Source organism: Helianthus annuus, chromosome 2, assembly GCF_002127325.2.
Source record: "Helianthus annuus cultivar XRQ/B chromosome 2, HanXRQr2.0-SUNRISE, whole genome shotgun sequence".
Classification (NCBI taxonomy): Eukaryota; Viridiplantae; Streptophyta; class Magnoliopsida; order Asterales; family Asteraceae; genus Helianthus; species Helianthus annuus.
The window spans coordinates 77,301,365-77,313,218 of record NC_035434.2 but is presented as its reverse complement, the minus strand read 5'-3'; the positions used below and the strand labels follow the sequence as shown (position 1 = coordinate 77,313,218).

The following is an 11,854-nucleotide window of genomic DNA, read 5'->3' as shown; positions in this document are numbered from 1 at the left end:
ACTATCTCGAAGCCCTCAACCATTACAGAGGTTATCAATATGAGTGATTGATTTATAACATGAGATGTTATGTGATTGATTTATTTATAACATGAGATGTTATGTGTTGATATTGTTGTATACTTACGCACATTTTACTTACTATGACCTGACCCGTACGATCATCATAGGAAGATGCCTCCAAGACGGGATGTTCGCATACCCACCAATGAGGCGGAACTTCAGGGAATCATTGCTGCAGTCATCGCACAATACGAGGCCCATCACTCCGAGCGCAACGGAGGTACCGCGGGAAATAACCCATCTAACGGCTGCACCTACAAGCAGTTCTTAGGCTGCCAGCCCTTACATTTCGACGGCACTGGGGGTGCCGTAGCCTTCGTAAGCTGGATTGAGAAGACGGACACTGTTTTGCGTGCGAGCAAATGCGCCCCAAGAGATCAGGTCACGTACATTTCCGGGCTGTTCCGAGATGGGGCTCTGTCATGGTGGAAACTTCAGGTTCAGACAATGGGCGAGGCTGCTGCGTATGCTCTATCATGGGATGAGCTGAAAGAGCTAATGCATAAAAAGTACTGTTCGAGAACAGAAAGCCAGAAGGTAGAAACTGAGTTCTGGAACTTGAAGATGGAAGGTCCAAAAATAGCTGAGTATGTGGAGAAGTTCCAAGCTCTATCGCGTATCGTTCCTTACATGGTAGATCCGGATTTTAAGAGGATTGAGCGTTTCATTTGGGGATTGGCACCCCAAATCATGAGCATGGGAACGGCATCAAAGCCTACAACAATCACTGAGGCCATCAATCTAAGTGTAGCCCTGACGGAAGAGGCAATCAGGATGAACAAATTTTCAACCTCTGAGGAGCAGAAGGAGACTCATGTAGAGTCACCTGGGAACAACAAGAGGAAGTTGGTGAATTTCAAACAGGGTACCCAGTCGAGTAGCGACGACAAGGCCAAAAAGGGAAAAGAGTACACGGGTATCCTACCAAAGTGCGACAACTGTCGACGTCACCATAACGGGCGGTGTAGATATGGAAAATGTGGTAACTGTGGCAAGGTGGGACATGTCAAGGAAACGTGTCGGCAAGGTACTAAACATGGAAATAGAGGTCAAGATGGTAACGAAAATCGCGGAGGAAATAACGACGACGACAACTATCAAGGCAGGGATGGTGACGATCAAGGCTGTGGCCAAGCATGTTTTAATTGCGGTGATGTGGGGCATTTCAGGAAGTATTGCCCTAAGAACACTCAGGCACGTGGATGAAAGCTCAACAGCGGGGATAGAATCCAAGCATGGATATCGGTACGTCTCATAATAGTCAATGTTACGCTCTATTTGACAGTATTGTCAAATTTTAGCTTCAGAAAATATAGTTGTTTTAGTAGTAAGTAACCTAGATACCCAGTTCTCGATAGAACAAGCCTAACGGAAGCTTCGATGTGATAATTGGGATGGACTGGTTGTCGAACAACCCAGCGGAGATTGTCATCCGTACCCCGACGACGAACGGAGAAATGATTGTGATTCATGGAGCAGGATACGCTCCTACGGATTATCAGGCAAAGAAGACACAAAAATTTTCGCACAAAGGATGTGTTGCATTCTTGGCTCATGTCGTGGAAAAAGAAGCCGAAGAACCAAAACCCGAAGATATCCCTGTGATTGGAGAATACCCCGAAGTCTTCCTCGAAGACTTGCCGGAATCGTCTCCTCAACGATTAGTCGAATCCCGCGTCAATTTAATTCCAGGCACTGCGCCCGTAGTCAATGCATCGTAGCGACTTACACTTTTGGAGATGCAAGGATTGACAGGGAAGTTTTAGCAATGGATAGAGAAGGAAGATAACAGACCAAAATTCCCTTTTGGGGTAACCCCATTACTACGTGTCAAAAAGAAGGATGATGATTTTTTCAAATAAACATCATCTACCGGGAGCTGAACAAGCTAACGATCAAGAATAGATACCCTCTGCCAAGAATTGATGATCTGTTTGATCAACTGCAAGGTTCAAGCTTCTATTCGAAGATCGATCTTCGATCTGGATACCATCAGTTAAGGATACAAGAGGAGAGTATCCCGAAGACAGCCTTCAGAACTCGATATGGACACTACGAGTTTCTCGTTATGCCATTTGGTCTGACAAACGCACCTGCAGAATTCATGGATCTAATGAATCGAGTTTGCAAGCCGTACTTGGATAAGTTCGTGATCGTGTTCATCAATGATGTCTTGATCTATTAAAAGACGAAGGCCGAGCACGAACAGCATTTAAGAGCCATTCTGGAGCTGCTAAAGAAGGAACAGTTGTATGCCAAATTCTCTAAGTGCGAGTTTTGGCTAAGAGAAGTGCAATTCCTTGGGCACGTGGTAAATGGAGATGGAATCCACGTGGATCCAACCAAGATCGAGGCGATCAAGGATTGGGAAACGCCAAGGACGCCGACCGAGATTCAGCAATTCTTGGGTTTGGCTGGCTATTACCGAAGATTCATCGAGAACTTTTCAAAGATCGCTCAACCATTGACGCTCCGCACTCAGAAGGACAAGAAGTTTGATTGGGGAATCAAACAGGAAGAAGCGTTTCAGGTATTGAAAGATAAGCTTTGCAACGCGCCAATCTTAGCCCTACCAGAGGGTACAGATGAATTTGTGGTATACTGCGACGCATCGCGTCAAGGATTGGGTTGTATGTTGATGCAACGCCAAAAGGTTATTGCCTACGCGTCACGCCAACTGAAGGTACATGAAAAGAACTATACCACACACGATTTGGAACCCGGCGCAGTGGTTTTTGCTTTAAAGATCTGGAGACACTACCTTTAAGGTACGGAGTGCACAATCTTCACAGATCACAAGAGCCTCCAGCACATATTCAACCAGAAGGAGTTGAATATGAGGCAAAGACGATGGGTAGAGCTGTTGAATGATTACGACTGTGAGATAAAGTATCATCCAGAGAAGGCGAATGTGGTCGCCGATGCCCTAAGTCGAGAAGAGAGAATCAAGCCCATAAGGGTTAGGGCTTTGGAGATGGTTATACTAACCGATCTTCCTTTACGCATTCGTGCCGCGCAGGAGGAAGCTCTCAAGAAAGGAAACCTTGAGAAGGAATATCTCCGGGGGATGGAGAAGCAATCGGTGCCAAACGAGGAAGGAACGTTGTGTTTTGAGAAAAGGATTTGGGTTCCTCTGTTTGGTGGTTTAAGGAAGGTTATTTTCGATGAAGCTCACAAGTCGCAGTACTCTATCCAATCCTGGAGCGGATAAGATGTACCAGGACCTTAAGGATTATTATTGGTGGCCTAGGATGAAAGGCGATGTTGCTGTTTATGTGAGCAAATGTTTAACATGCGCCAAGGTTAAGGCGGAATACCAGAAGCCTTCGGGACTTCTGCAACAACCAGAAATTCCCAAGTGGAAGTGGGAACAAATCTCCATGGATTTTATTACGAAGTTGCCAAGAACGCCAAGAGGCCATGACACTATTTGGGTAATAGTGGATCGCTTAACGAAGTCAGCGCACTTCTTACCTATCCGAGGGAAGGATAATACAAGCAAACTGGCCGAAATTTACATGAGAGAGATTGTTACACGCCATGGAGTACCTCTCTCAATCATCTCCGATAGAGACGGAAGGTTCGTATCGAGGATATGGCAATCCTTCCAGGAAGCTTTTGGCTCAAAGTTGAATCTGAGCACTACTTTTCACCCGCAGACCGACGGTCAAAGCGAGCGGACGATACAGACTTTGGAAGAGATGCTGAGAGCATGTGTGATGGATTTGGGCGGTAGCTGGGATAAGCATTTGCCTCTGGTTGAATTTTCATACAACAACAGCTACCACACCAGTATTGGTGCCGCGCCTTTCGAAACTTTATATGAGCGCAAATGCAGATCACCGCTCTGTTGGTCTGACGCTGGTGATAGACAGTTGGTTGGTCCTGATGTAGTCCAGGAAACCACAGACGAGATTGCACAGATCCGAGATCGCATCAGTGCGGCTCGCGACCGATAAAAATCCTACGCGGATCTAAAAAAAAAAAGGAAACCTCTAGAGTTTGAGGTAGGAGATATGGTTTTGTTGAAGGTATCACCCTGGAAGGGTGTGGCACGCTTTGAGAAACGTGGAAAGTTGAATCTGAGGTATATTGGACCGTTCAAGATCTTGGAAAGAATCGGGTTAGTAGCGTACAAGTTGGACCTACCCGCTGAACTGAATGGAGTTCACGATACATTCCATGTATCCAATCTGAAGAGGAGTCCAACTCAAGTCACCGTTGCCATTCCCACCGACGAAATTCATGTTGACGACACGCTCCATTTCGTTGAAGAACCCGTTGAAGTCACGGATTGGAAAATAAACAAGACCCGCCGGAGCAGTGTCAAGCTTGTCAAAGTTCGTTGGAATGCTAGACATGGTCCTGAATTCACCTGGGAGCGTGAGGACCGAATGAAAGAGAAATACCCCCACTTATTTCCTAAGAACCCTGCTTCTACAAGCAGAACTTAAAATTTCGGGACGAAATTTCTTTAACGGGGGGAGAATGTGACAACCCTCACTAAACCAGGTATCCGTACTATTTAATTAATAACTTATTTACTGCTTAATTACTGTGCTTAACTGAAATTGCTGATGAACTGCTACTTGATTTCTAATACTTGTATATTCCTGCATCATACTTTGATTTCCGTCACTACATTATTTACATACTGAACTCTAGTGACAAACATGATGCACAAAAGCACAGTAGCATTTGAACGGATAACCTATTGAACATGCTGATAAAGCCAGCATCAGGCAGATACTGCCTCTAAGGCCTGTATGAGCCAGAGATAGTTTACTACACTAGTAGAGAGTGTAGGGATAAGAGGGTTGTAGAACTGTGTCACTAGGAGATAATTACAGTGACCGGATGTGCCTAAAACGTACTTTAAGTACAAAATTCAGCACTTTAAATAAAAATTCAGCATTTAGCCAACTAATAAAGTGCCAAAACATGAGAAAAATAATACTAGACACTTTCCAAAGTGTCGGGAATAAGTTGTGCCACTAAGAATAATATCAACGACACTTTAAATAATTATTTAGCGCTTTATCGGAGTAATATCCAACCATACAACCGGACTTAACCCGGGACATAAAAATAATGTCCAACACACTATTTTTTTCCTTTTCTGAGCCAGTTAGGGTCCCCGAATACCCTAACACCCGTTATAAATTATAGCACACATAATACTCTAAATTAATTCCTAACTAAACTAGAATTTACTTAACTAACTAGTTGAAGATGGAACCATTTACCCTAACCCCTTAGTCCGATCGGTCACCATATGGGGTGACACAAATTGTCCTTGATAATTATTTTAATCCCATTGTCTTGAATCTAGTAAACATAATATCTAGAGGATAAAATACTAAATGGGTTTATATATTAACCATAAGAGTATGCAATCCATTTTCACAAAACACCTAACAAACTTCACTCTTTCTTTCCCCTTGTGATACCTACGGCCGAGAATCACAACACCCCCCACATCATTTTCAAGCTTTGTTATTATAATTCCAAATACATACAAAGGTGGAGGATCGCGTATAAGGAAGCCCGGTGTTCACGGAATCGCAAGAACCTCACTACATTGCTTTTATCCACTCGTTTTCCGACTAGTTTCTTCCCTAGCCTCGAGCTAGTAGTAAGTGACTCTAAACGCCTTTTTGATCTATTCTAAAGTGGTTAATAAGAATTTTGACGGTTGAAATTTATGAACATGTATGAACAAAATTTAAAAGTCTACTATAGAAGATAAAAAAAAGTGGTTAATGGATGAATAATGGTGTAAAACTTATAAGACTTGTTTTGTTATGATTATTTAGTGATGTTTTATGCTAGTGTTAGTCGGATCGTCATCTAACCCGACTAAGTCATGTTCATGAAACATGACCTAGTGTATGTTATAGTGTGAAAAGTGGTTAGATGAAGACCACTACTACTTATAACCATGAACTTGTGTAAAAACAATTTTTCTTACAAAATGAAGTTCTAAACTAGTAGATCTACGGATCTACAAGTGGTGTTTTCGAAGGACCAAGTGTAAAATGAAATCATAATTTTAAAGCCGGATCCTTCCTAAACAAAAGTGATTTTTGTGAACACACAAGTGTATAGACACTTGTGTAACAAAAAGTTTAAAAAAAAAAGAATTATTTTTATAAATTTTGGACAAGAAGTTGTAGAAATGTACCTTCTTTAAAAACAAGGTTCTCAAAGAAACCGAGTCTATTTATAAAAGATCCACTAAAAGTAATGGGATTTACTTCATAGTTTTGAAAAACTACAAGTTCATGTAATTTTTGCGATTTACATATTTATTGACTAGTTTGTTGTTCCGAACGTTGTTTTGATTGAATAAGAAAACTGTTGGTTTGATTTATAAAAGAAAATGATACGCTTGAAAGCGTGGCCACCTCCAGTTACAGAGGAAACTCTGGCGAAATTTTTCTAAAAACCTAACACTTAAAATTATTTACACTACAAGTGTTAGAATTATTTTTTTTGACATGTTTTCGAAATATAAATTTCGCCATGACTTTATTTACAAAATATCGGAGGTGGGATTTTCACAAAACTAAACGTGATAAATATATGTTTAGTAAATATATTTTCACCACACTGTTTATGATTATTTTGTGAAAATACATAAATATTATTTTTAGAGTAAAAATAATATTTTCGAACGTTAACAGATCCAAAATAATACGAACGCCTCTACGATAACTATATAAGTTACACTGGTAATATTTATTACCACTCGAATGATAAAACGTAACTTGCGCATTATACGGAAATATTTATGAACGCGTATTTTATCAACGTATTATTTTTGGGGAAAATTATGTGAAATGAAAATATAATATTTTTGAGAAAAATATTTATATTTTGGAATTAGAAATAAAAATATATTAAGTGAGACTTAATGATATAATTCGAACGCACATGTATTAAATCCCCCATCCTTGGGAAGGAGATTAACTACCAAGTATATACGAAAAGTAAACACGGAATAGTTGTCTAACTATTTCCCAAAAACTTAAACTATAAAGCTAAGGCACGGCCGTCCGTCTAATAGATTTAGCACATGTAGGTCGTTGCACAGCTGCCCGATTTGGAGTACTTGGTAGAGACGCACCGACTGTGAGTTCATGTCCCCCTTTTCTCTTAACTGTTTTCAGTTTTCTAATCTACGGGGGTGAAATACATGTTACTATGGCTACGAATATTTCTTACATGGTATGGTCAGCTAAGGAAGGAACTATTAGGTTATGTGATTTGGGTAGGTGAAACCTTAAGAACATTAGTCCTCGTAGTACGATCGAGGGATACAAGTGATAGGCCTATTTGAGCATAACAAACCCCACCCATGAGCCCTAAGGTTGGACCATGTGGTGACCATGTCTTAACACCACCCATGCGCCCGCAGGTTGGACCATGTGGTGATCTTGTCTTAACACCACCCATGCGCCCGCAGGTTGGACCATGTGGTGACCTTGTCGTAACACCACCCATGCGCCCGCAGGTTGGACCATGTGGTGACCTTGTCCTATCCCCTCCCATGCGCCCGCAGGTTGGACCATGTGGTTACACATTAACTGATATGTTTCCTTATTTGCTTTCATACCAGAGTTTACAAAATATTCATACTTACAATGGTTATGAAGGTTTATTTGCGCGCACCTACTAAACACATGAACTCGCTCAACATTATTGTTGATTTTTCAACTTACATGTATTTCAGGGAATTAAAGGATCTGGCACGGTATGGCACGTTTTCCCGCTGCACTAGTTTCCAAGGTCATCCGGGGTCTAAGGAATGTGACTCATTTCCTGGACAAGTCACAGTCCTTAAACTGTGTTTATGTTTGTTTGTTTGTTGAACAAGATTATGGTTTTTAGGGTGTATTCCCGTTGAAACAATGGTATTGTATTTGGTTTTCAAAACTTAATGGATGATCTTGCATGTTTTTAATTCATATAGCTTTGTTATGATTTAGCTATGGTATTAAGAAGTCACACCAAATTAACCACGCTTCCGCAAAGCCCGGGTGTGACAGGGCTGAAGGTGGGTAGTTGGGTTAGTGGTTAGTAGAAAAGAGCGAAAAGGCGTAACAAGCGTCGGTTTTCGTAAAACATTGTGTTTTTGTGACTTTTTATTATTTTTTTTAATGAAGTATTTATTCAAACAAGCTTTTGTTTGAGGAGCTTTGTTTGTTTATTTCAAACTTCATTGTAAAGTATTTTACATTTTTTTCCATAGTCACACGAAAACTGAGCTTGTTACTAAAATAAAAGGTAAAAATAAAAAGGGTTTTTGGTGGGTAAAAAGGATTTTGGGTTAAGAAATGAAAAGGTTTAGGCTCAAAGGGGTTAATTAGGGGGAATTTTGGGTAGGTGAAAAGAAAAAGAAAAATAAAAATAATGGTGTTGAAAGAAAAAGGGTTAGTCCTAATGCCTCCATCATTTACTTACTTGGGTTTAAGTTGGTAAGGACCGGGAATGTAGTGACGTGGCAAGTTCTAGCGGCTATTCACACAAGAAACGAAAAATGAGCATTTAGCGTAAAGATGTATATTTGTATGCTCAATAAAGGCTCAAAACTCACTTTTGTGGGAATGGGTTTTTATGTGATCAAGTATATATAATCAAATTTTAACTAAGCTTGTCATGTCGTTTCATAATTTTCTTATGTTGGTTCTTTTTATCACGATGCTATCGGTTGTAAACTTATAAAAATATAACCTTGTTAGTCTTAGAATTCCCAACTTAAACTTAGACAAGTAAAAAAAATGAAAATTTTTGAAAAAAAATTGGGGTGATTAGCGGTTCCAATAGAGTTTTGTGTAAGGCTTGTTATTAGGACTTGCAAAATTCAAGGTTTTAGCATCCCCCCCCCACTTAAATTACACATTGTCCTCAATGTGTCCAAAAATAAATTTTTAGGTTGATTGAATGTGTAAAATGGTGTTAAAAGCAAAATTTTAGGTTATTGGCAGTCTGGACACGGCCCCGTGTTCAGGTGCCAGTAACAATAATTAAAGAAAAGAAACAGAAGCCTGGACACAGGGGCGTGTTTGGGGAACACGGCCCGTGTCCAGTTACCTGAACTCGGCATTTGTCTGCAGGATGTTCAGCACGGGGCCGTGTTGGCTGGGCACGGCCCGTGCTGAGCTTACTGTAATGGAGAAATTGTTGTCGGATGGCCCTGTTTTCGTGCATGGGCCTATGTTTCTCGTTTCCCTTGTTATCCTTGACCACTATGAGTGCGTTTTATTTCTGCAAATTAAAATTAAAAGATTAAACTAAACTAAGGATAGTTCCGCGGAATGCCTCCGTGGTGCGCCACGTTTATAAGGGTCCTTGGCTAGACCCAAGGCGAGGTTATATGTTTTCCGAGCAGGATGTTTTGCATCCCATGTTGCACCGTCGGAGAGCATCATCCAAACTCGAATCAATAACCTTCATGTAGTTGACCGGGTCATCGTCCTCTATTCTCTTCCCAACCCCGAACTTTACTTCATTATCCCCATATTTTAAAGTGAGTGTTCCGTCATTCATATCCACTACTGCTTGTGCGGTGGCGAGAAATGGTCTCCCTAGTATGAGGGGGACTTCGGTGTCTTCTTCCATATCAAGTATAACAAAGTCGGCCGGGTAGACGAAACTGTCGACCTTGACTAGGAGATTTTCAATGACACCTTGCGGGAATTTGACGGATCGATCAGCAAGTTGTATACTCATTTTTGTAGGACTCGTTTTTCCTAGGCCGAGTCTTTTGAACATTGATGCGGGCATGAGGTTAATGCTAGCCCCGAGGTCGGCTAGTGCATTACGAACGGGGGAGTCCCTGATCGAGCAAGGAATTATGAAGCTTTCGGGATCAATTTTCTTTTGGGGGAGTTTGTTGAGTACGAGGGCAGAGCATTCTTCGCCTAAGTTAACTAATTGCAATGTTTCAATTTTCCTTTTATGAGTGAGGAAGTCCCTCATGAACTTAGAGTATTTAGGCATTTGGGTTAGGACGTCAATGAAAGGAATGTTGACATGCAATTGTTTTAGTAGACTTTTGAATTTTGCGAATTGCTCATTGGTCTTTTGACGGATTAACCTACCGGGGTACGGAACTCGAGGAGCCTTGGTAGGCTCTGGTAAGGGATGGGAACCCTTCTCTTGTTGGGGCCGTGTTGCGGTCTCCTCGGTAAGCGGCGGGCCTTCCGTAGGACCCACAGTGCGGTTCCGTAGTGTTATGAGATGAACTTGCGCCTTTGGGTTTGTTTCGGTATTGCTTGGTAGCGCGCCTTGTGGTCTCTCGGAGAAATTTTGGGCTAGTTAACTTATTTGGTTTTTGATGTTTTGAATACTAGCTTGTTGATTTCTAACATTTGATTCTAATTGTAGAAACCTATCCGAGTTTTTCTTTTCAAGGTCGGAGATGAGGCGAGATATAGTGTCTTCAAGCCTTTCTCGTCCACCTTGTTGTTGAGGGAAATTTTGTGACTCATTTCTTGGTTGTTGAAAGTTTGTTCGTTGGTTTACGCTTTGTTGGTTACTACCATTTCCGGGTTCTCTCCAACCAAGGTTAGGGTGATTTCGCCATCCTTGGTTGTAGGTGCCCGTTGGAGGACCCGACGGCCTAGGTCTATTATCAATGTAGTTTACCGATTCTTGTTGATCGTCTGTTTCTTTCATACAACTCCAATTTTTATGTGGCCCACCACACCCTTCACAAGCCATAACCGAGACCGTTTTTGTCATTTCCAACTTTTTAATTTTTGAAGAGAGGGCCTCGATTTGGGCTTGTAAAGAAATGCTTTCATCAACCTTATGGGCGCCCGGGGCAATAGATTTATTGCCTCGGGGAGTGTGCCACTGAAAATTGGTTTGAGCAATTTTCTCAATTTGATTATATATTTCATGCGGGCGACGATTACCTAAAAGTCCCCTGGAGCTAGAGTCAAGTGTTTGCCTTGTGTGTGGCAACAACCCATTATAGAAAGTGGATACTTGTTGCCATATCGCAAGGCCGTGATGTGGACACTTTCGCAATAGCTCCTTGAACCTTTCCCAAGTTTCATATAAGGATTCCCCGTCCTCTTGTGAATATGTATTAATTTCAGTCATTAATTTAGCCTTTTTAGCAGGAGGGAAATACTTATATAGAAATTTTTGGGCTAGTTCATCCCAGGTGTTTACCGATCCAGCTGGGAGGGCGTTAAGCCAAGCTTTTGCTCGGTCTTTTAGTGAAAAAGGAAACATTCGGAGGCGGATGGCGTCATTTGATGCTCCATTGATCCGAAAGGTATCACATATTTCTAAGAAATTAGTAATATGTAGATGGGGATCCTCGTCCGCAAGCCCATGGAAGGTTGCAGAGTTTTGAAGCATCTGTATCAAATGTGGCCGAAGTTCGAAGTTATTGGCTTCAACGTTCGGTGCATTGATAGTGGCGCCGAGATTACCTACGGTGGGTCGTAGATAATCCATGAGGGTACGTTGGTCTGCCATTGGAAGTGGGTTCCCCGAAACCTTCTCTTGGTTTTTAGCTTTGAGTCTTTTTCTGAGAAAGCGTTTGGGTTCTTCTAGAGGTTCTTTTATGTCTTTATTAGACCTGTAACTCATACACTACGTAGAGGTGGCGTCTGGTTCCAAGTCCTGCAATAAAACAGAAAAGAATGTTGGTCAGAAGGTTCACCACGGCCCCGTGCTCAGTGAACACGGCCCGTGGTCGGAGTTACAGTGATTGTTTTCCAGACCCCTGTTACTGGAGAGTTGGACACGGCCCCGTGTTGCACCGACA

General features: G+C 41.7%; 1 non-coding gene across 1 annotated transcript; it reads left to right on the top strand.

The window, feature by feature from the left end:
- Positions 1-11,077: 11,077 nt before the first annotated feature.
- Positions 11,078-11,184, top strand: LOC118489951. Its single transcript, XR_004887962.1, has one exon. It is a non-coding gene; the product is annotated as a small nucleolar RNA R71 (small nucleolar RNA).
- Positions 11,185-11,854: the final 670 nt, after the last annotated feature.